Genomic DNA, 24,731 nt, shown 5'->3' on the forward strand with positions numbered 1-24,731 from the left:
TCTATGTTTATAGACTTAGAGAATGTTTACAGCACATAAGGGGGCCTAGCTGAGGGGATCAAGGGGTGGTGGCTAGGGTGCCGAACACTCATGTACATAACTGAGCCGATGCCCCTGTGAGCATTGGCGGGCCTTCCAACCTGCCTAATTCGGAATCTGCCCACCTCTGCTCCTGCCTCAGGCATGCTTTTGGAGGTGGTGGATTCAACTCCAGCCTGGCCCCCACCACCCCACCATGAAATTAAAGCGGGGAAATGGCCAACTTGTGATTCCTACCTCATGCATTAAATCCGGGCCCTTGTGTCCAAGAATATCTAAGCCAGGTCTCTGTTAACACTACATCATCATACCCCCATGCAGCAGCTCACCAACCTTATTTACCATGCTCTGTGCATTCACATACATGCACAGTAAACTGAATTTGGACCGTACTGCATCTTGTCTTTCTCTGATCCCACCTAATGTCTTAATATTTTTATACTTTAGTGTTATCTGTCTCTCCCAGTCCTTTGTGCACTTTTTTTTTTCCCCTTTCTAATGTTACATTCTGAGTCCTATCCCCCTGTTATTAGTTCTAACCCTCTCCAGTAGCATTAGCAAACTGCCCCACAGGGATATTGACCCCAACTCTGTTAAGATGCAACCCTTTCATGATGTATGGGTCCCACCTATTGCAGAACCTGACCCAATGGCCCAGGAATCTAAAGCCCTCCCTCCTGTGCCATCTCTTTAGCCAAGCATTCATCTGTTCTATCCTATTTCTATACTCACTAGCGTATGGCTACACGAGTAATCTGGAGATTACTACCTTTCAGGTTCTGCTTGCTAATCTCCTTCCTAGCTGTCTTAAATCTGCCTGTAGAACCTCATCCTGCTTTCTACATATGTTTTTGGTACAAAGGTGAATCTTGACTACTGGATGTTCACCTACCCTCTGTAGCTGCTCAGTGACATCTTTGACCCTGGTACCAGGAGGCAACATCCTGAATTCACTTCTGCTGCTCCAGTAATGCTTGTGCTGTACCTGATTTGGGTGTGTTTGTTGAAACAATGTAGATCAAACTTTGTTCTGTTTCTAACTCATACTGTATCTGATAGCAAGTATTTGACAGAGCTGTGTAAATAGAGCTTTACTTTGTATCTACCTGTGCTGCACCTGATTTGTGAGTGTTTAAGGAGTAATGGAGCTGGAGCTTTACTCTGTACCATCACCTGACTTGCCCCTCTGTTCATCTGCTGCTGAAACCCTCATTCGTGCCTTTGTTACCTACAAACCTGATTATTACAATGCATTCCTGGTTAGCCTCCCATTTTTTGCTCTCCATAAACTTTAGGGCTTCCAAAATTTTGCTGTCTGTGTCCTAACTTGCACAAAGTCTCATTCACCCATCATCCCTGTGCCCACTGGCTATACACCAGTTCCCAGTTAGGCCACACCTCAATTTTAAGACTCTCACTATTATTTTCAAATTCATCCATTGCCTTGCCCCTGCATAACTCCGTAATCTCCTCCGGCCCCACAACCCTTGTGTTCATCCCCAGCTTTAATCACCCTACCGTTGGAGGCTATGCCTTTAGTTACCAATGTCCTAAGCTCTGGAATTTCTTTCCTAAACATCTCCGCCTCTCTTTCCTCCTTTAAGAGGTTCCTCAAAACCTCTCCAAACAAGTTCTGTCGTAATAACTCTTTTTTGTGGCTTGTTGTCAAACTTTATGTGCTCCCGTGATGTGTCTTGAGATGTTTTACTACATTAAAGGTCCTATATAAATAGAAGTTGTTGTACATGATGTACATAGCCTGGGAATTTTTGGTAATACAGTTAGAGACTGTTCCACTTAGGTATTTAATTCTTAGCTCAAAGGTCCCTTCTGACTTCTAGGAAATAAAAATCGGAAGAAATGCAAAATGGACTCCCCATTTTACAATATCGCACAAAATCTACCTGAGTGTGAGTTATAGGCTAGCAAGAGAAATTATATTTTTAAAAGAGTAAAAAAAAAAGTGGTAGGAAAGTTCAAGTGAATATAGGAAGAAAAGTGTAAAGAGCAAATAAGCAGTAAAAAGAAGGAACATGAAATAGGGCCACATACAGATCATAGCAGCTGGGGAGGCAGAGAGGGGGAGCCGATGGAAACATGAAGAGGAAGATGATGGCAGTATTAGAAAAGGAGATGGTGACATCAGATGACAGGAAGGCGATGGCAGCAGAAGACGATAGTAAAACAACATTATGGGTGATAATGGCAGAAGTTTGTAGGGAGATGCCAAGGTCAAGAGATAGAGAGGCAGGATATAAGACTGCAAAAAGTGCTGGCAGAAGGTGGCTGGGAGGTGGTAGCTGCAGATGAAATTAGAAGTGACAATTGAATGAAAAAAGGGGCACAATATTGAGAAATAAAAAAAGAAAATTCATTGACCTAGTGAGATGTAGATTGTTTGGAGAATATCATGTCAAGAAGCCACAGCATGTTGGTTGCATACAGTGAGAAGTATAACGTAGGAATTGAGGAGAGTAGAGATCTTGACTATATTTTGAGTATGAGTAATAACTCTGTAAATTCTGAAACATGTGTGTGTGTGTGTGTGTGTGTTGTGTGTATGTGTGCGTGCTGTGTGTCTGTGTGTCTGTGTGTTTGTATGTGTGTCTGTGTGTGTTGTGCATGTGTTGTGTGTGTTGGGTGTATTTGTGTGTGTTTGTATGTGTGTATGTGTGTGTGTTATCAATGGTTAAATGCATTTGTTAAACGAGCCAGATTTTGTGGAACGGGGATGTTGATGGTGAACTATCAGTCTTCACCGTCAATACCCCTCAAGGCAAGGCATCCGGCTGAAACTGAAGCCACTGAACTGCATCTGGAAAATGACAAGTGAATGAAGTGAGCAGTGAGGCAATTGGCTGACACACAGTGCCTTCAAATGCACGAGCTGCCTGCGGAGGTGTGACAGATGTGGACAGCTGAGGCCTAATTTCAGGTTGGATTTTGGGTTCCCGGTTGGGACGTGCACTGTCAACATGTTGTTGATGCTTGAGTTATAACCAATTTCTACTCCAAAGATTCTACATGTTTTGGGATGAAAAATGAGCATTAAAATCTGCTGGTACTCACCAATGATTTCCAAAATTAAGGCCTACATAATAATAAACAAGAACAAGAATATGCTTTCCACCTGTTTCACAAAGTTTGATAACATATCTTGAAAGTCCAGCAGCAAGTATAAATTTTACCCTTAAGATGCACATATTTGAATTATCATCATGAGACTCTTGGGACTCATTGGAATACTAGTAATACAAGTGCTGTTGTCGGTGATTCCATCATTGCAGCTAAGCAATGATCATGTATTAGGATTGAAGCTATATAGCATTTGTTTTCTGTGCTAAGAACAATTTTATGAAATATCAATTCATTCTTTTGGATGTACATTTTGATACATCATGGTTATTTAGGAGAAGTTCAAACCATTCAAGAAGTAGAAGAAACCGATTTACAAATAGACAATGGAAGATTGCTTGATGAAACCCCAACCAGCGCATCACTGAAAGCAACAAAATGTTTAATGCTGCTTTAATCTGCTATGAAGTGAAAGAGGTTTTATCTTTCAAAGTTAAACTTAACCTGAAAGCATGGTAATACTGCTATGCACTTTGTACTCTGTAAAGTACATGCTGTAACCCTGAAAAATGAATTATGGTATGTGTCTTGGGTTAAGATCAACTAATGCCATGAGAGCTAGTTTGATTTAGATACTGTTACCACAAGAAACATTAATAACTTTTACTGAGATCATTTAACGGTGACAGTTGTGTAGACATAGATGCTTATAAACCAGCAGGAATTTCCTCAAGGTTTCTACTGCCCTGCCACCTTGCTTTGGCAAAAATTAGGCAGAAACCCTATTTATGTGCATAAACCTGGTTTCTGCTAATCTATCATAGAAGTTATATTGATTGATTGGGAGAAATTCCCAGCAAGTATATTGAATTTTGTGGCATTACCTTGAGATCTCCCAAGTGTGCTAAGAGTTGATTAGAAATCTTTACAACATTGCATTATATTCACACTAACAATTGGCAGTCAGTGTACATAGTACAATTCCTGAACCAAGGCACATCACATATAAAATCCTAGATTTGAATAGTAGATCTCAATTTAAATTACTTCTATGAAATTTAAAATTCTGTTCTTCCTACAGCAACAGGATCATATTACCCTCATTTTAAGAAATTAACATGCCTGGATAAATCAAAATGCTTGTTTCTGTTTTTGCGCTACATCCTGATGAAGAAAAATACACAAAACCTTAACCTAAATTTTTCTTTCAGATCCTGTGCATTTTCTGTTTTATAATACTTGGTAGTTTTTTAAAATTTTTATTTCCATTCAGTTCAGTTTTGACAAGAGAAAAGACTTATAATCCCTGATATCATCCACCATTTCGTACTGACCTGTTTTTTTGTAATGGCACTAAGTGCATCTCTAATATCAAAAGTCTCTAATATCTCGCAAGACCCTTTGGTCTTAGCAATTGTGATAATTAAAATTCTGCGCTCTTTTTAAAGGAAATCAGTTTAATGCTATAGTATCCTTTACCAGTTTTGCCATTTGATCTTTGAAAGTTACACCTCTGACCTGACAAGTTAGAGCAAAGATCATCTTTGTGGGACATCTATGTCACAGGCTGCAGCTCCCCAGCTAGAGAATCCCAACCATCCGGCCTACGTGACAAGATATAACAGCTGAGGCGTTGAGCTCCATCTCTTTAACAGACACTTTTTATTCATCACCCTCAAGAACAACAGAGATGAAACACTGAAAGATGAGCAGCTGCTGTCAAGGCCCAGTACTTTTAAAAGAGGCAATTCCGATTGCTCACTTGATTACAAGAACCTTTTGAACCCCTAGCATCAGTGATACATTGCAGTCAGTGTCTGGCAGTCCAAGAGTTTCATCAGGTTAGAATTTGTTTTATTGGCAGTTTTATTCTCAAAGTATGTTACTCCTATTTTTTTCCCATCCATCTCTACTGCTAAGAGGGTAGCTGGGACAGGCCATTCCCAGAGGACAGAACCCTCCCTCTGGTTGCCCACTGTTAGGTTTGAATTACTGCTCAGTCACAATACTATATCTGATTTTCCCTCCTATCACCAAGAGGTATTGTGGCCTCTGCTCATCATTCCCCCAGCTGAAGGACTGAGAGGAGTGGGGATTGAGTTTGCATTATCCCACTGTGCTACTACGTGTTGGAGCTTCAAATTGCTTTTTGTTATGATTTTCTAATCTCCATTACTGGACTTCTAATTGGTCCTGTGAGCCTCACTTCCCTAAACTCATACCTTTAAGGCACGTAAACAGCTCTGTTCTGGTTATTATCACTCCAATGAATCTGAACTTTGCTCACATGTTTAAGCAGTTAACTAAGCAAGGTAGTGCCACAAGAATGACATTGACCTGATTTTGCAGAAATACAACTGCACAGTTCTATGAATAGCAAATGTCATTTGATAAGCCCCAGTCATAGTCACTGGACCTGCAAATGATTAAAAGGGTCTATCTGTCTGAATCACTTGCATGCAACAAATAATGACTACTGTAAACTTCCATTCAGATGAGATAAAAACCCAGACATGGAGCAATGCCTGCACTTCAAGTTCAATGTACTTGGTGAAACCTGATTTCTTCCTACTCTGTACACCAAGAATATCGGGGATAAATCTGTAGCTTTACATTTAAAGATGTCCAGAGTCCAGGCCTGAAATGCTTTGAGCCTTACTGATGTTGAAAGCCTATTGGAAATATAGGTTCCCCAATGTCTTATTATCTATCCCAAAGGAAGACAAAAAGTGAGCAAAGAAATCAATGAGACTGCCATCATTAATCTTATCACCGAGAAACTATATGGGTTTGTTCAATCTCAAGTGCAATTTCAGTGGGAGACCAGTAGAATCTCAAAGATTGTATAAATGGCCATTTTTCCAGTTTATTACAATTCTCTGGGACTTTACTAATCTCCCTCCGAGATTAAGATGGGAGATTGGGAGAACAACATGTTAGTGTCTATGAATCAGGTCTTGACTGTGCAATCATGTAAAATGAAATGCAATGGAAATAAAACTTTGGCGAGGTATAAAACTGGCTGCCAATTTGCTAGTATATGTTTTATGATGGTGTAGTGGTATTGTTGCTGTTCTAGTAATCCAGATACCCTGGGCAATGCTCTGCAGACCCAAGTTCAAATCCTGCCATAGCAGATGGTGGAATTTGAATTCAATAAAAATCTGGTATTAAAAGTCTAATGATGGCCAGGAAATCATTGTTATTGTTGTAAAAATCCATCTGGTTCACTAATGTCCTTTAGGGAAGGAAACCTGCTGTCCTTACCTGGTCTGGCCCCAGACCCACAGCAATGTGGTTAGCTCTTAAAATGCCCTTTGAACAAGGATAATAAATGTTGGCCTAGCCAGCAACACCTACATCCCATGAATGAATAAACATAAAATCAAACCTATCCCTGTACCTTGATGGATAAGGTGAATACCGCTAGCAGAATATGGCTTTTGGCTAACAGTGATACAACATGAAATTTAGAAGAATCATAAGCAAAATGGGTTTGGGTAGTGTCAATCTAGTTCCTCATTTATAGTCCACATCTTACAAGCTACCATAATTTATAATGTCTATCTTGTTACTTGAGCAATAATGGTATCAGTGACTGCAAGCAGCAAGTTGACTGGAGAAAGGAAAGGTCCAGGAAAGAGAACCATAGAGCTACAGAATATTGGACTAGATTTTACATCAATATAACTTTTTTCTGCATTGAGTGATGCTTACCCTTCTTAAAAAATGGCTATATTTAATGCAGCCCATCACACCAGGAACCATGGTGGCCAGGCCCACTTAATCACAAGAGAGTCAGTCTCCAACACCGACTAAACTTCTGATTAAGTCGGAGGGGGAAGTGTCTGATGTGGAAATCCCAGCCACCAGTGAAGGCATGACAATTAGGTTTATAAATGAGCCAATTTACACCCGCTATCTCAGAGCCCACCACAATTTAATAGTAGGGGGGTCCCTCATAGTCAGGAATCCTGTGCCCAGCATGGGAAGAAGGCAGGTCTGCTGAAGGTCATCCCCTGCCTTCACTCACCTTCAGGGGCCCCAGATGATCCTGGACCTTTGGTGGGTGCATTGTCACCAGTTGCCACGGCTCCTAATGGTGCAGGCAGCAATCGACAGCTGCCAGCCACCTTGGCAGGCGGAACCTCCAGTGCCAGGGACCTCAGTTGTGGGGAAGGCCCAGCGGTGGCCACTTAAGTACCTGAAGGGCACTCAATTCTTTCAGGTCTCCCCCATGGAGCTGGTGGCTCCCTGCCCTTTCTCCGGCCAGTGGGCAAAACCATTGTTTCTACAGAATCCTGGCCAATAATACAGTCCTATGCTCGAATGCTGGCACCGGCTGCATTAAATCCAATAGATGATATGTACCCAAGCACCGATACCTCATATATGAGCACAAAACAAATATTAGAAGTCAGTATTTTTAAGAGCTAAATGACCATTTTGGCAATCTATCTAAAATCCACAACATGTACTATTAGTTCCAGTTTACGCTTTGAATAGCAACAAAGGGGCAGATCTTTCATAGGCTTCGACTTGCAACTTGATGACTTATAGGTCCACGAAGGGCATTGATAATTTACAATTGCTTCTTTTGGGGAAGCTTTGAAATAACAGTTTAACATTTGCTTTACCACTGGGATGAACAGTTGGGATAAGCAAATTGAAGCAGAATTGCATTTTTAAAAACGTACAAGCAAAGGCTGATGCAATAATTGCAACTAGATTGAAGCGGATGACAGTTTAAAATAAAGAGCTAAAATGTTTGCTTTTTAAAGCTTGTTCTTTCTTTGATGCCCCCATATAACTGAATGATAAAAATCCCAATGCAAGTCAGATGTCTTGTTAAATGGGTGATAAATGATGGTATGACATGTTAAAAATGCTGTCTTTCATAGACATGCAGAATCTACATTTAGCAAGTGAACAACCATGGGTCCATTAACAACACTGAGCAAATTCATGACTAAGGATAGCTCTGAAATGAACTGAACAATTAACAATTACAGTGCAAGATTGTCGTATTTAAGAAGCATGAGAATCAGCACTCATAAACACAAGCAGAAAGTAGGATTGATGAAATTGTTAACGCATGAGTCACGGCAATGAAACATAAGACATGCCGCCAAACTTTGAAACCAATGGCAGATCTTCAATTCACTTTTTTTTCACTTTTTGAAGTTTTGGAGAATAAACTTTGACAGTTTTGAGCCTTGAAAATAACAGAGCAATTGTAAAATTATAGGTCTAAAAAAAAGAGCCTGGTTTTTCAAACATATTTCAACTATGTTAACAAACCTAAGGTTTAACATTACAAACACTATTCTAAAAATACAAGTTGATGTATAAAATAATTAATTCTATGGGCTGAATTTTCTGGCTGGCGGTGGCAGGGTGAGGGGGGTGGGGGACAAAGCAAGCGTGGGTGGGCATGGACCCGATCACTGCCTGTGCCACCAATTTTTGTGGGTTGGCCAATTAAGCGTACTTCATGTGGGTTGGCCAGCATACCTCATGACTCCCGCGCATAGCAGGAGCGGGGGGGGGGGGGGGGGGGGGGGGGGGGGGCGGGGCTAGCGTTGGGTGTGCTCAATGGCAACCCAGCAGCCCATATAAAGAAAGGAAGGCCTGACAGCCTTGGAAAGGCTGCTCGCAATGGCTGGGCGAAGGGCCCTGCAGAGGGGCAATGGAGGTTATGCAAGTCCGGAGATAAGCCATCGGGGCAGGCCAGCCAGAGGGTAGGCCAGTGTGCCCCTTGTTTTTCCGATGACTGCTTTGCTGCCCTCTAGAGCAGGTGGCAGCACGGCGGGCAGTGCTGGTTCCCCAGGACGGGAGGAGGAGGCTCCCCCACATGACCTGAAACGCAGCAGGTCGGCTTTCCCCCCTGCTGTCCTCGCCCCCGCCAAGTCTGAGTGACTGCATTGAATCATTGACGGCATGTGTCCTTCACTGGGTGGGCCAGCAGATTTAGCCCATGCCGAGGTCAGCCTGGGAGGGTGGTGAAAAGATGAGTTCTGCCCCCACAGCATGTGGTACATAGAGACCCACATGACTGTTTTGGGGCAACCTGGAGGAACTGCAGTGCTGGAACTCCAGGACATGTCAAAGTCAGGGTGACAACATGCTGGGAGGGGAGCTTCAAGGTGGGGTGGCAATGAACCATCTGCTGTCCCCTGCACTCCACGTGCTTGTACCTCCTTGCTATGGAAGGATATACCATATGGTGCCAAATGTGATGTAAGCAGCATGTGGCCAAGGGGGGAGTGGGGGGGTGGGGAACACTTCTGTGTGGGTGTTCGGCAGCAGCAGGGTGAGGAGGTGCTGGAGCCCTGATATATCCCACTCTGGTTGGGGTGGGCTGTGCGCAAACAGAGTCCATGTACAATTTGCACAAGTCAATGTTCTTCTCTCCTTTTCAGGAGAAGAATGCTCATAATGCTGCAGAGCGGGTGAGGACTGGCAACGGCCAGGCGCAGATCGCCATTCTCAGCCGGTTGGAGCAGGAGGCCCTGGATTTGGAGAGGCGCCATACGCCCAGGTCCACTGGTGTCGATGAGGCTGGGGTGCCACGGCCAGGTATGTATGACCAGCAGTGAGGTCAGCATTGTTACCCCAACAGCCATGGCAGTGCTGAATGTTCAGTGATTTAATTTTGCAACATGGCTTGATCATTGCTTATGGAAGGATGAGCGCATAATGATCCGGGGGACAGGGATGCACATTGACATTGTCTCCATGTTAATTGACACAATTTTCTTGTTCTTCCTTTCAGCATCAGCGGAGCAGGGCCGGGAGGAGGAGCAGCAAAGGCCCCCTCTCACACCTGAGGGCCCTGAAGTCTCACCAGCGTCACACCATTTTCCAGGCAGGCACCAGCGCAGATACTAGCACCTCGGTGGGAGTTAGAACATCGGCTAGTGCCCCGGGGCACAGTGGTGAGGGCACATCACAGTTGCTGGAGGGGCTGGCAGAGACAGAGAATGCCCATGGTGCCAGCAGTCGGAGGACTGCAGGGGACCAGGCACATGCTCAGTCAGTGGCTGATGATGTGCTTCTGGAGCCTTGCGCAATGCAGCAAATATAGGAAATGCAGCCGGATGTGCAGGAGCATCTTGGGGAGATACATGAGGCTATGCTTGACTTGGCATCTGTGGTGGAGGAGTCTACGCAGACGATTGCCGAAGCAATGAGCCACATGTCCGAGAACCACGCATCCTCCATGGAGAGAGTGGCGTCTTGTGGACAGGCTCCTCCATGAGACCCATCAGGGCTTCCTGGGGATGCGCTCTGACCCCAGTAAGCCCTCACATCGGCATTGACCTCAGCTGGTCAGTGCCAGTGTGGGAGATGGTCTGAGCAACAAGTTGCACAGATCGATGCCCATCTATCTATGATGAGCAAGGAGGTCCGAAGCGACCTCACGTTGGCGCAGCAGCTGCCTGTCATCTCTATGTGCACCTCTCAGGGCACTCCAGATGAGGGCAGCAGCTCCTCCGTCCCTCTCCCAGTGACCATAGCATCTGCTGAAGCTGCAATGACTGGGGAGATGCCAGCTATAGAACAGGCAGATCCCTCCCAGGCGGGGCCAGCACAGGCTCCACGGGCCAGAGGGCGACTGCCAAGATCATCGAGGCCAACAGGACAGCAGAGTCAGCAGGCTGTCTCAGATGCCAGTCCCAGCGGGGGGCGGCACCAAGATATAGCACCTGGAAATGTAAACAAAAGGCACCTTAGGCACACCACACTGGTGCTTTTATGTTGGCCCGAGATGAGGTCTTTTTTATTTGCTTTGAATTGGAACACCATTGTCATTTTTTTGGCTTAAATTTCTTTGCTTGTGATATTAAATTCAGACATGTGACCATGGCTGAGGATGCCTCTTTTCTTCTGCAAGTGCATGGTTTCTAAAAATGTTATGAGTACTTTTTGGGAAATTCAACTTTATTAACAAGGCCCTTAGTTACTGTTCCTAACCTGGAAGATTTGGCACTTGGGTATCAAGTGTGGAGCCTGCAGCCCAGCCTTGTCCTGGAGGTCCATCTGTGGTGTGCTAGCTAAAGGTACATTGGATTAAAGCCTCCCAGGTGTCCCTGCCTCCCTGCAGTATGCCCGGGTCAGCGTCTACCCCCTCAGCATTTTCCTATGTGTGCTCATCCTCGGACTCACTGCTGAACTCATCGTGTTCAGCCGCAGCCACTGCGTCCAAGTCTTCATTTTCCACGGCATGCCCTCTTTCCAGCACAAGATTGTGGAGAGTGCAGCATGCAACCACTATCAGTGACACACGATCTGGGGGGGTATTGGAGTGCACCCCCTGAGCGGTCCAGGCATCGGAAGTGCATCTTGAGAAGACTGATGGTTCTCTCCACCAGACCCCTGCTGGAGCCGTGGCTCCTATTGTACCGCTGCTCAGCTTCTGTTCTTAGGTGGCGCAGACACGTCATGAGCCACCTTCTGAGGGGTTAGCCCTTGTCACCCAGCAGCCATCCATCCAGCCGGGCTGGAGCACTGAAGAGCCTCGGCACCTGGGAGTGTCTGGGGATGTAGGCATCGTGGAAGCTGCCTGGGTACCTTGCACAGACTTGTAGAATCAGCATCCTGTGATCACATGCTATCTGCACGTTCATGGAGTGGAAGCCCTTTCTGCTGATGAAGGCACCGGGCTCACCTGCTGGTGCCTTGATGGCCACATGTGTACAGTCTATAGTACCCTGGATACGGGGGAAGCCAGCAATGGCCGCGAAGCCTCTGGCTCACTGTGCCTGGCTGACCTGGTCCCAACAGAAGTGAATGAAGGTCAGTGCATGGCTGGACAGAGTGTCTGTAACCTGCTTCACAGAAGTGTGGACAGCTAATTGGGAGACACTGAAAGATCACCCACCAACCCCTCGAATGAGCCAGAGGCATAGATGTTGAGGGCAGCTTTGACCTTCAGAGCCACTAGCATGGGGTGTCCACCCATACAGTTAGCAGAGATCTCAGGCCCAATCATCTGACAGATATAGTTGACTGTCTCCCTTGAGAGATGGAGCCTCCTTCGGCACTGCACCTCGGACATATTGAGGTAGCTGCTTTGCCGCCTGTATACCCTGGCAGCAGGATAGTGGCATCTTCTGCGGCCCCTTCGGCCTTGGATTACCTCTTGACAATGCACCCCTTGTGCCTGCACCTGTCCTCCCCTGGAGGCTGAATGTGCACCCCTAGCCTCCTTCCCTTTCGAGCCCTCCCTTCCTCCTCAGAAGCGGTGCCTCCAGTGGACAGTTCAGCTCCCATTCGCAGGCTAAGGGAAGGCTTCCTGAAAGAGAAGCTGCAGACCCAAAAAAGATTTCTCACTGCAGAGTGCTGACCTGGAGGTTGTGAGTCCAGTCCAAGCAGCTGGTATGCATTTTGAAGTATTGCAGGTCACACAGGCAAGTTTCAATAACTTTGAAAAATCAATATTTGACGGAGCACACTCACAACCCCACTGAGCCCTCTTATCCTGCCCGTGGATCAGGTTTATACAAATGTGTCCTAACCACCTGCCCATTGCACCCATGCGCCAACCCGAAGATTGCATGGATGCCAAAAAATTGGCGTCGATTGGTGAGTCAAGGGCCTTAAGTGGCCTGTTAATTAATGGCAAGCACGCAGCGGATATCATCACGCACCCACCCAATGAAATATCGCGATGGCGCGCAGTGACGTCAGCTCACTCACCCGACATCACTGCGCTCCATTTTACGCACAGATGTGCGGGGCCCGCCTCCACACACCAATGGGAAAATTTTGCCCTATGACTACCTGGACTCCGTGAATCTGAAGTTCACTTCACTCTATCATTTGGGAAGTCCTACAACATTTCTCATAGGTGGCAGGTCTGTGCTAATTAACTTACCAGACATAAATCTATAGTAGCATAGGATGCTCTCACTTTTATTGGATAGCAGAAAGTTATTTCATGCCATTTAGAAGTACACAATGAAACATTGCACTCTTCAATATATAACTCACACCATTTCTAATATGCAATAAAAGGCATAGGTCTGGAAATTCCTGAGTATTTTTGCTGGCAGAGCAGAATTTCTGCCTGCCAAAACCACGTTCATATCCAATTAACTGTCGGCATTCCTCCTGCAGAAAAGAGCTTCAAACACCAGGCCATTGGAGAAGAAAATACCAATGACCTGCATTTAAGGCCATATGAAGAAGCAGCAAAAGGTCGTAACTACCTACAACTCTGACCTGGAAGTTGGAAATGGAAGTACAGGAGTCTCTGTGGCTTCAGTGAGATCATAAAAATGCATGGCATTTGCCTTTTCTAATGTTTCAGTGTATTCTTTAATCTCTTCATCTCTTCATCAGGTACCACCTTCCTGATAAGAAAGTAACGATGTAAGCTACAAAATAAAGTGGACTTTCTTTATTGCCCAGAGCCTACAAGCCTAAATACAGCAGAGAATACCTCTGAAGAATGAGGCCTTGCTGCCTCCTGTATCTCAGCCAACATTGATGACTGCTCCCCATCCCATCATTCATCCTCTTTTTTTGCACTTAGCAACCTAGAGACACCCATTCAAAGAGGTACAAATATTGCAAATGAGGAATTGACCATGGTGAAACACAAAAGATGCAGATGTGGTAGTGGAACCTGATGTAGAAGGATTATGACATATATGAAGAAGGGTCATACATACTCAAAACATTAACTCTGTTTCTCTCTCAACAGATGCTGCTCGACCTACTGAGTTTTTCCAGCATTATCTGTTTTTGTATGACATATCAGCCCCTGGCTGCACAGGATCTGATGACCTGAGGGATCTTGCCATGAAGAGAAGGATTCTGGTAGAGTATCAGATACATGTAGAGATTTTGCATGTCCTCTTACAAGATTGGCAGAAAATGGCTGGGTAGAGTCCATATGCTGCTGTATGCCAGCATTGGAGAGGTGTTCAGCTCATTGTAAGGAAACCTGGGCAAGTTATCTGCTCCAGCAGCATCTGCAAACCTTCCCCCACTTTTTTTTAATGTTCATTCATGGGATGTGGGCTTCACTGGCTGGGTCAGCATTTATTGCCCATCCCTAGTTGCCCTTGAGAAGGTGCTGGTGAGCTGCCTTCTCGAACTGCTGTAGTCCATGTGGTGTAGGTACACACATAATGCTGTTAGGAAAGGAGGTCCAGGATTTTGACCCAGTGACAGTGAAGGAACGGCGATATATTTGCAAGTCAGGACGGTGAATGCCTTGGAGGGGAACTTCCAGGTGGTGATGTTCCCATCTATCTGCTGCCCTTGTCTTTCTAGATCATAGTGGTCATGTCTTTGGAAGGTGCTTTCGAAGGAGCCTTGGTGAATTCCTGCAGTGCATCTTGTAGATGGTACACACTGCTGCTACTGTGCATCAGTGGTGGAGGGAGTGAATGTTTGTGGATGTGGTGCCAATCAAGTGGGCTGCTTTGTCCTGGATGGTGTCAAGCTTCTTGAGTGTTGTGGGAGCTGCACTCATCCAGGTAAGTGGCGAGTATTCCATCACACTCCTGCCTTGTGCCTTGTAGATAGTGGACAGGCTTTGGGGATTTCATGAGAGATCCAGACAGGGCAGTCAACTCAGAATGGCTGCACTGAATAAAGAACTACAGATCTTTACGGACCCTCTGGAGAGGTCTATTTCAATTGAATTGCAATGTGTACAAAGAAGGTTTTAGGAGGACCAAAGAATATTCAGTTGATTGTCCTACAGGGATTTAAGGAACCTTCTTCAGCCATGAGGCCTGTCCTTCTGCTGAATGCCAGGTAACCAGAACCCTGGTCCCAAGACTACTCGATGTGAAGACTGCTTGGTATCTTGTTCTCTTGCATAGAAAACTGATAATGGGCTGATGTTGAGGCCCAGGATTAGGATGTGAGGAGAATTAATTTTATTTAAACCACAGAAAAGTTGGTGAGAGGAGGTAGATCTTTGATAGTCTGAAATTGACAAATAATAGTGTTCTATTCATTTGTGAAGGTGTGCCAAATGTGTTTGTCTCTCAGTTGTCTAACAGCCATTGCCACTTAGCCTGTCTCCTGTTCTTGGTTTAAAACCTCATCCATCTTTCAGATAAGAAATTAAACCAAAAACAGGGTGGATGTGGAAGATCCCATGGCACTATTTTGAAAAGCGCAGTGGAGTTCTCCCACTGTCCTTAACAATATTTATTCCCTGTTATGAAAGTATAATAATTTTCAAAGTATATTTCTGGTTTATTGTAAAGTAGATTTATGGGGGTAAGTATAGATGGGTCTGTCTTTGTGTGATTTAATTACATTTGGAGTCAAGTAGACTGCAAGCTTTAACTTATCAAAAGAAGCTAAGTGCTTGACATGCTAATGGATAAACATGGATGCTGGCTTAGCATGTCAGGTGTGAAGGGGATTTGCATTTTTAGATAAATTAAGGGAGAGTTGGATTTCAAAGGGATCTCAGTTTACAACTAGCCAGATAAGCAAGACTAAGGATTGTGTTTATTTTCCTCAAAGGTTACTGCAATAAATAGTAGCAACATGAAGGTTTCAATATTGTGAGGAATATACGGTTTCAAATACATATGAAACAACAGAATTAAATACCAAAAGAAGGAAACATATATAAAGGAGAATGAGGCTATGTGTCAGGAGAAGGCCATGTGAGATCTAGCAGAAGTGTGTGAAATAGCCTTAATGAAGCTTCCAGTATTTGTGCATAAGTCTGCTGCCTACAGAAACTGAAGCTGGAGAAAAGCCACTTGGAATTCCACTGTCCAGGTTATTATGTTAATTTGCTAGACCTGTTTAAAATCTAAAATCTATTTTTGGATCGTTGCCTTAAAGGGGGTGTAACTGGGAGCCAGGTTAATTAGGAATTTTAGGAATTATTATAGTGGTAATTGTAGTCTTATGTATGTGCTTGACATCACTTATTTTGTTAATAAATATTTTAATTTAATTTTTTTAAATCTCTAAAAGTCTTGGTGGACTTATTACTTCTGAATTCAGTGCACACATCTCAAAATAATGACAAATTGCAAAACCATTATGATAACACAACCAAGTTTCCCTCATGGATTTGGTCCACCTGGCATACATCGTCTGCTGCATCAAAACATTCCCCAACCAACATCACTAAAAACATTATCTGGCCATCACCATGTTAGTGTTTGTGAACTATCCTGTGTGCAAATTGGATCCTGTATTTTTTAAATTCCAACGATTGCTGAATTTCACAGTCCCCTACGAATGGGTTGATAGCTGGTGGAGAACCATAAAATTGGGTGACTTGCCATGGGCACTGTTCCTGGTACCTACCCGCCTGCCCTGCCACAATTTTACCAGCAGTAGGGGTGGTGTTGGGAGGCCCAGTGGTGCTGCTGGGATGATTGGCTGGCAGCTTTTGGAAGCAGGACCTCCTCCCTGATTGGGACAGAAGCCTTACCTCAAGCCAATTAAATGTCTGTGGGGGAGCCAGCCAAGGGTGGGAGGGGGGTGGGTGGATGGGGGTGGTGGGGGGTGGGCCAGCTTGCCTCTAACATTTATATTGGGTAGCAGCCTCTGCGTCAAGTTCAGCCCTACATTTCAAAGGTACTTCATCGGGTGTATAATGCTTTCGGACACCCTGTGGTCATGAAAGGTTCTTAAGAAATGCTAGTCTTTATTTTTATTCTTTCTTCATGGACTGAGTCTACAACATCAGTGGTGCAGTTGTTACAATCACTGCTTGCCTGAATGCAAAGCTGTGAGGCACATAACATGGTACCACAATTTTCAAGGCAATGGCTGAGCACATATTGCAAGCCACTTCTAGATCTAATCAGACAGTGGAACTTGCTTTCAGTATCTCAACCTTGTCTTCACACATGTACTTCATTGTAGCACTCCTCTGAAGAACTGGTGGCCTTACAAAGAGGGGTCATGAGCCATTGCTGCCACCCAGCAACCATCTTGTGCTTATCTCTATTGTTGAAGTAGAGCTGAGACACTGGACAGATAAAATCAAGAAGCCTCATGACTGCTCCTACATGTAAGCTCACTTTGTGAGAAACTGTGTCTGTCTTTGCAGAGAGCTGCACATTTAGGGAATGGAAGCTTTTGTGGTTGATAAGAATATGAAGGTTTACATTCGTAGTATATAATATCACATGCGTGCAATCAATACACCAAACAATCCCCGGGGGGAATCTTGCAATTTTGAAAAGTTTGATGGCTCTCTCAGTTATCTGTCTGGTAGCAATGACAAATTTACAAATTGAACTCCCTCTGAAAGATGGCATTGATGACTTGCTTGAAAGAGGGAAGTGCAGAAAATTGTCTGATATGACAATCATCCCCTTTGACTCCCTGGCATGAGCCTCTGGCACAAAAGTTTACATTGTGATCACTTTCTGTGCCACAGTGAGAGCTGTTGTGCTGTGGACAATGGTTGCTTATATGACTGCAGCATTGAACAGAGCTGCTCTAAAGCCTCATTACTAAAATACAGCCCCCCAAATAAAATTAAAAGGCTCTCCTCCTTCTTGTGACCCACAGCTGGTCACTGGACTAAGGAACACAGTAGTTCGCCTAACAGGTGAAGAACTTTAGGAATGAGAGAAATTGTCATTCCAAGGTCAAGCTAGCATAACATAAATGACACCAGGCAGATGGTTGTGGCTCTGCAAAGCCTTTTAAAATAGAGACCTTACCTACTTATACTGGTCTGTTCCCTTGGGTAAATCTGCTGGAAAATGTATATAACAACCTGGCCAATATCATTTGGAGTGAAAAACAGATACAAATGTTTGGCAACTCTAATGATGGAGGCTACCTTATTGAAGGTGCACTGATATGTACTGATTTTCATTAAAGCATCATTTTATTTTGGGTATAAAAAATTACTGTAGATATTGGCAATCTGCACCAATGACAGGAAGTGTAAGAAATATTGATAAGTTAATTGGAGAGAACAGACGAGTTAGCACTTCAGGTGTAAGCCTTTTGTCAGAAATGCCATTTATAATGAAGGATCCACACCTGAAATGTTAACCTCTTCACAAATGCTGCATGATTTCCTGAGTGCTTCCAGCATGTTTTTCATATTGTCTTTTTCATTTGGAAAGATGCCTAGTCCTGGCAAGTAAAATAAAAGAGAAATCTACCTTTAAGAAGCAATTTGAAAGATGGGAACTTTTAGAAATATTGGTACTTTGTAAGTATCATCTGGTCTCTAAATTCTTGTGCTGAATGTAACATTCAACACATGGAGAAGCCTACTTATATTTACAAAGCAATTTTAATGATTTAATTACTTGCAAGTGTAGTTTGCATAAAACTTAAAACAAGGCCTACCTGGTACTTTAAAGTAATTTTTTTTTGCTGCAAATTTCATAGAATCACGAGTCAGCTTACCAACGCCTTTATTAACAGTCTGTGTACATTAAATGCCAGCTGTTGCTATGTGAAACTGAAATCAGAAAGTGTCAAATGGCTGCTGAGAGAGATTGTCCGTCCCAAGCGTTTTTAAAGATTTTTTTTGACCTCTTGGGTTATCATTGCAGAGAATCAGCCACAACATCAGACTTGGCTCCGTGAGCTGCACTAGATGTAGCCCGCCCCATATGTAATTACATCGCCTTGAATTCCTTCGGATGCCTGTGGCACAACATTCACCATTAGCAGTGTATAAAGTTGGAAGCTTAATACATCCTGGTGTTTTCTCTGTGCAGTGTCAATAAGCAGATAAGGTTGCTTGGGCTCTCTGAGTTATTTTAGCACAATAAAATGATGGAAATATCACATGACATGGGATGTCAGTTAGCTAGATGACGAATGTGTGGTTCAGAATAAAGCCAACAGCACAGATTCGATTCCTGTTCTGGTTGAGGTAGGCCGGAATTTTCCGGCCCTGTTGGCGTCAGGCGTCATGGTGGGCGAGGGATGGGGGCACAATGTTGAACGAAGGCCAAAAATTGGGTGGAGGCAAGGTAGCACAGATAGACTGAAGGAAAGGCTCAAGCACGTGCTGGGGCTGGGGGTGGGGGGAGGGGGTGAGGGAAGCAGCAATGAACTTGGAAAACCTTGTGAAAAGTGAGCATTCTTCCACATCTGAGACCATTTAGCTGCAGCTCTATTGACGTGCTTGGAGCCGGGCGTCTGAAGCCTTTCTGCCCACTCAAGCAACGCAAAAGCATGAATGTGCCACCAAATGCTCCAGAACCTTTCACCCCTCGTGTGCAGACTGCAAATTAATGTGTGTTTTAGGGGACAGAAGAGCAATTAGTCGACTGGGCAAATTGTAGAATCCCCTTGCTAAAGCTGGCCATGGCGCAGTCACTGATGGAGGCACTCACCACTCCTTGCAATGTCTTTATTAAGGTTTGGACTAGTATCCATTATGGTTCAAGCTAACAGTGCAGCCTTGCAGTGTGGGTTAGGAGAGCGCCTGCGCCTCAGCTGAGAACACAGCATGCAGTCCAGTGGGCAAAGCTACCGCCAATTGGTCAAGTGGAGTGGGGTTTCTTTTTTTTAATTCATTTATTGCCCAACCTAATTGCCCTCGAGAAGGTGGTGATTTGCTGCCTTCTTGAACCGCTGCAGTCCATGTGGTGTGGGTACACCAAGTGCTGTTAGGAAGGGATTTTGAACCAACGGCAGTAAAGGAGCGGCGATCTATTTCCAATTCAGGATGGTGAGTGACTTAGAGAGGAACTTCCAGGTGGTGGTGTTCCCATCTGTCTGCTGCCCTTGTCCTTCTAGATGGTAGTGGTCGTGGGTTTGGAAGGAGCCTACCAAGGAGCCTTGATGAATTCCTGCAGTGCATCTTGTAGATGGTACACACTGCTGCCATTGCATCAGTGCCAATCAAGTGGACTGGTTTGTCCAGGATAGTCTCAAACTTTTTGAGTGTTGTAGGAGCTTATCCAGGCAAGTGGGGAGTATCCCATCACACTTCTGAATTGTGCCTTGTAGATGGTGGACAGACTTTGGAGAGCCAGAAGATAAGTTACTCGCCACAGGGTTCCTAGCCTCTGACCTACTCTTGTAGCCACACTATTTGTATGACTAGTCCAGTTTAGTTTCTGGTCAATGGTAACCCCCAGATGTCGGTTGCAGGGATTTCAGTGATGGTATTTCCATTGAATGTCAAGGGCGATGGTTGGATTCTCTCTTATTGGAGATGCTCATTGCCTAGCACTTGTGTGGCTCGAATGTTACTTGCCATTTGTCAGCCCAGCCTGGATATTGACCAGGTTTTACTGTATTTGGACATGAACTGCTTCAGTATCTGAGGAATCATGAATGGTGCTGAACATTGTGTGATCATCAGCGAACATCCCCACTTCTGACCTTATGGTGGAAGGACCTTGATGTCAGGCATTCCTCCACCAGTGTGCGACCTCTCCCTTTTGTTGTGTGCCAACATGTCCTGCATGAATAACAGATGGAGAGAGTGTAAGCAGGCTAGATGATAAGGGTGCCTGGCACGTGTGGGTGGTGAGTGGTGCCATGGATGGTATGAGGACAGGAGTCGCAGGACAATGAAATTGTGTGTGTGAGAGAGTGAATGGCGATGTCCCTTGAACTGGCAGTGAGTGAGATCCCTGCGGATGTGTGATGAGTTTGTGAGTGTGTGAATTAAGAGTGATGTGAAGAGTGGCAGAACGGAGGAGATCATTCATCCTCTTTTGGCTCTGGGTGGCTGTCCTCTTTTGCAGGGTGTTGATACAGACCACCGCTGCCACCATCTCCCCTGCTGGTTTGGTGACCTTGCTTGCTGGTCTTCCCCCAGAGCAGGGGTAGAGGAATTCATGGCGGGTCTCTGCACCTTCCAGTCGGCGCCCGAGGGAGGCGTCACTAAATTTGGGGGCAGCCATGACTTTCCAGCAACTTCCGATGCTTTATAGAGAGCCAGCTCTGTGCAGGAGCGCCTTTTAAATATGGCGCCCAGATTACTGAAGGCCTGAAGTCACGACGAGGTGGGTGAATCAGAGGCCACCCCACCTGCGATCTGGCATGTTTCCCGGGAATGCATTATTAATGAGGCGGGACACACTGGGAATGGGACAATATATTGCTAAAAGCTGTCATTGTGGCTGGAGGGTTAAACATCCTTTTTCCCACCCGCTACCGCACTTTGTGCAAATCTGGTACAATCCCGTCTGTAGACTTGGGACCTGTCTCCTCGCCTGAAAGTGGAAGGCAATGGCAAACCACCACCATTGACAACTGCCAAGAAAATGGCTCAGGATGAAGCATCAGCAGACAATGAACTACGGACCGGTCTTCAGAGCATATGTGAATGAATCAATCACATGACAATAGAACATAGCAGAACAACTAGTAAATATGAGGGCTACCTACTGATTGGTGAGCAATACTTCATAGGGATGACATCGCAATTGAACTTTTGGTTCAATTTGAATTAGTCTTAAATTTATTTTTATAAAAATAAAAATTTTGATCCAATTTGAAAAATCTATATCACTTGTAGCTATGGTCTCAATGGAACTATGCATTTATACCAGCATTTTTGCTGATTTTTGTCTCCTAATGTCATTTTGGAAACACCTCTGTCAAAATGTTTTTTTTACAGTTCTAATTTTGAGATGAAGTATCTGTCTAGCCCACCCACATTGATTTGATTTACATGGCGATCTTGTGGCTTTGCTATCTAAGGAGCGACTTTTATGGCAGCCTGTTCACTCCATTCACCTATTTCTCACATGGTTCGGGAAGAAGTGGAATTATCCTTCATTAAAGTTTTCATTTCAGTAATGATGCCCCATAAACTTTCTTACCAATTTGACCAGCAAACAGCCCACCAGAAAGGAAAAAAAATGCTAATTTGTACATATTGAGTACTTTAATTTGTAGTTAAATTAACTAAAACTGCTCATTTCTCTAACCTCATTGTCTGAAAAACAAAGTTCGAGCCCAAGTTGGCTGTGTGTTACAATTAGTTGGAATCTTACTCTGCCACCTTTGCAATCTGGACTCTGATTTAGCTCCCATATGCAGGTTAGGCCTCTGCCTTCTCATGATGATTTAGGGTCTTATATGAAAAAGCTCAGGCCAATTGTACTTTGGATGTAGCTGCAAAGCACCCTAAACTTAGCTTCAATTATATTTCTTCTACAGCCTCACACTGAGAGTTCATGAAGTTAGAAAGTTTCGGAAATCAGTGTCATATTGGTGCTTAAGGGGAAGCATTTCTGAGGTAAGTTTTGGTATGGGCTTTCAGGCGAGATTAATGCAGCATTTGGACAGAATTTTGCCCTTGGCGTGCAGGCTCGGCAGTGGTGGGTTAAAACGTGGCCCAAAATTGGCGGGCTGAGTGGACAATCACAAACTGGTTTCACACCATCGTGAAAGCGATCATGCCATATTGTCCGCTCACGCCACCGAACACGCCTGACACCGGTGGGCGCAGAAAATTCCGGCCCAAGAGACCAACAACAGTACTAGTGTATTTAATGCTAATTAATTTTTTAAAAATCACTTTATTATAGTTTATTGAAGCGTACAAAGCATGAGTCAATATTTATACTGCTTGTACAAATTACACTGGAAAACCAAACCACCAGAAGCAGAAGTAACAACTCTACGTAATAAGTAAAAATCACCTGCAGAGTTTAATGTCAATTGGACGACTCTTCGATTAATCCATCTTTTTATTAAGAAAAGCAATTAAAATATCAATTATTTTATCAGTAACATTTTGATGGCAGTTTTAGTAGTGGGAAAATAATTTATACCTTTTAAGTTATCAGAATGTCTCATAGCGTTTGATGGTTAATTAATAACTTTTGATGAATGGACACAGTTGTTAAATCACAACGGCCAATTCTCCCACAAAGGCCAGGATTTTATGCAGAGGTGGTGGCGCAGACTACTGGCTGAACTGTGGGGAAAATCCCACCTCCACTTGGCCGGGTTGTGCTGTAGCGATTTAACTGTTTCAGGGTGAGACTTCTGTCCCCATCTGGGAGGAAGTCCCACTTCTGAGCTGCTGGCCAATCAAATGGCTGGAAGCTATTTGGCCTCAGCAGTGCCACCAGGAGCGGTGGTGGCCACTTCAAGGACCACAGAGTGTCCTCGAAAACGAGGAGCTGTAGAACTGGAGATTGAGGTAAGTCCAGGGTTTAATTGGGGCCAGGCTGGCAGGACCAACGTGGGAGGCGGGGGGGGGTGGGGTGGGGGGTGGGGGGGAGGGGAGCAGACTCTGCAGGGCAGGAGGATGAATATGCATTGGGGGGTGGTGGGAGCTACATTATGGGGTGGGGGAGGGTGGGTGGTTCCATTTGCCACAGGTTCCCGAACAAGGGGTACCTCCCTTAATTCCCGCAAAAAGGGCACCATGTGAATTTCCCGCTGGTTCTTGGAGAGCCATAAAATTCCACCCAAGATCCCACAAACAGCAACAATTTACCTGTATTTGTCCCGGTAAGAATGTTTCCAAGGCAACTCCCTTGTTCAGCTTCAGATGGTGCCTGTTAATTGTCCCAACCACCCCGCTGACCAGGGCCTCAGTTTAACATCCCAGTTGAAAAGAGAACCTCCTCACAACTGAATAATCGTCTTAAACTATGGGAGAAGTGGAGGATGCCTTTCCTCAGGGCTTCTTTCCCTCAGCAGTCATAACTTCAACAGACATTCTATTTCCCCTCATAAATGCAGCGGCAACATTCTGGCAGCGGATGGGAGGGCATGGGGGCGGAATCCTAAGGAAATTCATTTTCTGGGGTTCAAGTCCTGGAGTGGGCCTTAAACCCATCATCTAACAGAAGGACGGTGTGTGGTGTACGTGATCACAGATATATCAGCAAGACAAATTTCCAACAATCTCTGTCCTCTATGCTTTGAAAGTTTCACCTGCAACTGTGGAAAAGTAACTTAATTCAAGGTAACTGTACAGGAAGTGACAGCATTGCGATGTTATTAAACACAGTTAGCTTTTCTCAGTGGCAATACTCTCACCTTGAGTTAGGAAGATTTGAGTGTATTGTTGAATCAGACACTACCATTCAGTCCTGAGGGGTACTGCCTTTCAGATGGGGATACTAAACCCTGTTTAGGTGGATGGAAGAAAATCTCATGACACATTAGCAGGGAGATTATCTGATCGAGACTTTTTCCACCTATAAAACAGATTAAGTGCCGCTGTTTGGGGGATCTTGCTGTGTGCAAATTGGCTGCTGTGTTTTGACACCAATGTCCAGAATTCAAAAGTAATTAATTGACTACAAACTGCTTTGAAACATCCTGAAATCAGTTAAATATGACATCTTTTTTAATGATGAAAAAATACACAAGATTATCTTTTAAAAGAATAAAAATGTGCTTTCTGTTCTTTTCCTTAGTTGCACACAGTTCTTTGAATTACTCCTGAGAATAGATAAAGTCTGACATCCGACTGAGCACTGACTACAGACATTGGAGCTAATATCCTGCTTCCATTCATCACAGGGTCCTGGTGGCAGAGACAACATTTGGTAACAAGCCAAACATTTCTGAATGCCCAACATTAATTTTGAAGTTGCCGAAATACAGGAACCAGATCTGAAGCTGCCAGCTGACTCTGTACCTCATAATAAGTATATATGATACTGCCGGAGTCAAAGCACTTCACACAGGGTGCTCAATTA

The sequence above is a fragment of the Carcharodon carcharias genome, chromosome 1 (assembly GCF_017639515.1).
Source record: "Carcharodon carcharias isolate sCarCar2 chromosome 1, sCarCar2.pri, whole genome shotgun sequence".
In the NCBI taxonomy this organism is placed as follows: domain Eukaryota; kingdom Metazoa; phylum Chordata; class Chondrichthyes; order Lamniformes; family Lamnidae; genus Carcharodon; species Carcharodon carcharias.